Raw genomic sequence first — 3,795 nt, forward strand, 5'->3', positions numbered from 1 at the left:
TGGCTGGAGTTATGATGACTGAAACAATGTCACAAGATAACTCTATAAAGCAGGAGGAAGTCTGTGTCTGATACCTGAGTGACATCCGACGGACTCAGGTGACTCAGTGGGTGGTAATCCAGTCCAAAGGTTGCTGGGTTGATCCTCTGTATCATCCTGGCCTCATTTGTGACAAACTATAAGTGCCTCTGTTAAGATAGCAGGATTAATATGAAGAATAAAATGGCCCTCTGGCCCTCCCACTCCATGCCCCCCTGACCTCAGCTGTTCCTCCACACCCCGTCCGTGAAGGTCAGGAACAGAAGCCATAAAATTATAGTCAGCACACAGTCTATGGTCCGATTTTCTGAGATTTCCACATTTCAAAAATTTCTGATGCGAAGCAAAATACTGATGAAGCTGTAAAATCTGCTGTTTGAGTCTTTTTAGGCACTTTTGCACTCGTCCTCACTTAGCCTCACTTTTATTTACCCAGTCCAGCCCTGGTACTCGTGTGTTTCCATTACATTGTAACCCCTCATACCAGGTACTTTCATGGTGTGTGTGGTTTCTGGTGTGTGTGATCCATTTTCCCAGTCCGTGTTCCTCTGTCCTGGTTGTGATTTTGGTGGTTGTAGACAAATGCGTCATGATTTCATTTCGTCTATTAATGTCGGTCAAGTTTTGGCACAATGATTTGAAGAAAAGTATTCCTATTTCTTCTTAATGTTACTAAATGTTGTAACCTCTGTGGTTACCTTACCTTGTGGTAACTTTCAAAAATACAACTCTTAAATAAAAAGGATATTTCTGCAAAAAATACAAACATTTATCGGGCAGAAGAGATATTTGCAGTGACAGACAGTTTTCGAAACTTTTCCTGAAAAAAAAAAGTCCATTTGCAAGACAAAATAATAACTTCACACAGAAATATGTACATGTAAAAGACACTGTCATCTCATCCGCTACAGTAACCCAAGACTGGAAGACTCAATGACATCCCACCACTTTGAGGCTCAGTTGAACGACAAGACCGACAGTTTGCAGCGATTTTGCGGTAGAGAGTGATCTGAAACACACACACACATACCGCATGCTTATTTTAATACAAAACAGTCATGAATTGAAAAATGTACGATATAATAACCGGGAGTTGTTACATGGCAAGTGTGGCAAACTAGCATTAGCTACCATTACCGTAGCTCTCCATCATTCCTCCTCCTCTTCTTCATCTCATCTTAAGCTTCATCCTGCTGTACTGTCTTCCAAAGCTGCCTGTTCTTTTGCACAGTGTTTTATCTCACTGCTCAGAGCCTCCTCTGGCTCTCTGGTTCCAGCAAAAAGCTACTGACCGAGCTGCAGGTACACTACAGCCCCCGTGTCGACTCCACCTGCGCCAAGACCGGGGCCAAGGCCGGCCAAAGCGAACCGTAAGGCCAAGCAGGGACGAGTGGAAAAGCACCTTTTGATGGTGACTAACGGACACACAGGGCTGTTTCTTGCAGGAATGCACAGAGGCAAATTAATATTATTATTACAATCAAACAAACAAACAGAAGAATCATATTAATATTATGAGGCATTTCTTCTCTGAACTTGGATTATGATTCAGGTAGCTCGATCCAGGATTGAGTGTGCTTTCTTGGAAACACTATTTGTTGCCGTGGTGACAGGAACAGTTCAGTCAGCATCCTGTATCCATGTGCTGATATTTGGTTGAGAACAACCACCTGTGCTAACTGGGAGGTGCAAGTTGCTCCTGCTCCTCTTTGTCTGAGGAACTGATGGGGGGTGACGAGCTGGGACTGATGAGGAGGATCGAACTTTTTCTGTGTGTGTGTGTGTGTGTGTTTCCTTTTCCAGCAGCGTGAATGTGGAGCTGCTTTTGCCTGTGTTTCTGCGGCAGAGTGAGACCTCTCCTCTCCTCACAGCAGCTCTCCCATTTTAATGAGGCGTTACATAAACCCTCCATATTTATTCTGATCAGCTGGAGAACGGTCGAAGCTTTAATGAGAACCGAAGCCTCCGGCAGAAGAGATCCACAACAAAGTCTCTTTGTTCTCTCCCCGAGCGTTTAATGTCAGCTCTAACATGGCGAGCACGCTCACACACCCACTAAATATGAGAAGCAGCCGTCCCCGTCTGCATGCAGAGCACGCTGCCAGCGTACCTGGCGAACAGGTGCAGCACATTCACATTCAGCGAGTGAGCTGACTACTGTTTGAGTCCGGCTGGGAAATGATGAAATCAAAGAAATCCAAATGAATCCCGCTTTTATTTCCCCTCTGCTCTGATGTCCTGCATCACAGAAACAAAGTTTATTTCACTGTTTCCTGAAGGTGAAACAACCTCTGACTATCAAACACTCCGCAAGTTCAGATTACTTTGTTCCTATAATAAAACATGAAGAAATCCCCTCAAAACTCCAACATTAAACTCTCAGACAGTAGTCAAAAAACAATAATGTCAGTAAGTCACAAACATCCTGATAGATGGACAGTAGAATGAGGCAGTCTATCCAGCCAATCAGCCGTTGACACTGGTTACCATGGTGATTTGAGAGAGTGGCCTGTGTCTGGTAGACGCAGCGAGTTCTCACCTCCACATTAGTAGAGGTCAGCTGGAGGTTTGGTGGGCCACTCTGTACTCAGAGGGGATTTCACTACAAAGTGTGTGTCCAATCCCGCTGCGAGTCAGACTGGAGGACGGAGGAGGGAAATGTCAACGTTCCGACGGACATTTGCTGGACGTGGACTGAAACAGCGTGAAGATGAAAAGAGTTTGAAAGCATATCAGTTGGAATATTGAGTCCAAAGTTGGAACGTGTCACCTTAACATATGGGAGGAGGAACATTCAGCACACACACACACACACACACACACACACACACACACACACACACACACACACACACACACGCTCAGTCTTGTATTTCTATCCTTGTGGGGATCGTCCATTGACTCCCATTCATGTCTAGCCCCTAACCCTGACCCTTACCCTAACCCTAACCCACACCACAACAAAGCCTAACCCTAAAGAAATGTTTTTGCACTTTCACTTTTTTCAGTAACAACAACATGGTCAAGAAAACACTGTTTCTCCTACTTAGGACCTGAAAAAGGTCCCCACAAGGCACGTCGTTCCACGTTTTGCTATCCTTGTGGGGACATTTGGCCCCGACAAGGATAGAAATACAAGAACGCACACACACACACACACACACACACACACACACACACACACACACACACACACACACACGATAAAGAGACAAATAGTCCAGAACATTCCTCCACTCCAGCTGGGAGCTCATCCAAAGACATCTAGATGCAACTTCAAAGCTCAATAAATGTTGAACGTACACTGGAATAGTGAGAACACTGGATATGTTGGGAATACTGGCCGCGCTGTGCATATTGGGAACTGTGATGCACAGGGTTTTTTTTTTTCTTGCTTCCTTTTTTGTATTGTGTGTGTGTGTGTGTGAAGTTTACAGAATCTGGTTTCAGCTGAACAAACCTGGACGTCCTCACTGCTCTGACCTCAGCGCAGTAATGAGAGCCTTCACACTTCGTCTTTCTCCATCTTTTAAGCTGCGTCCACCCTCGGCTGTCCCTGTCGCTGTGGCGACGCCCACGCTGCCTTCATCTTGTGGCTCGTTAGAACTGGGCTTCGTTCAGCCGGGGGTGTCGTCGTCATTAATGAGGCCCGGTGGTGAAGACGCTGCAAACGGTGCCGCCCGGCCTCATTAAACCTCTGTGACAATGCAAAGGGCAACCTGGGGCACCCACCAGCACACACACACACACACACAC

The sequence above is a fragment of the Salarias fasciatus genome, chromosome 6 (assembly GCF_902148845.1).
Source record: "Salarias fasciatus chromosome 6, fSalaFa1.1, whole genome shotgun sequence".
Classification (NCBI taxonomy): domain Eukaryota; kingdom Metazoa; phylum Chordata; class Actinopteri; order Blenniiformes; family Blenniidae; genus Salarias; species Salarias fasciatus.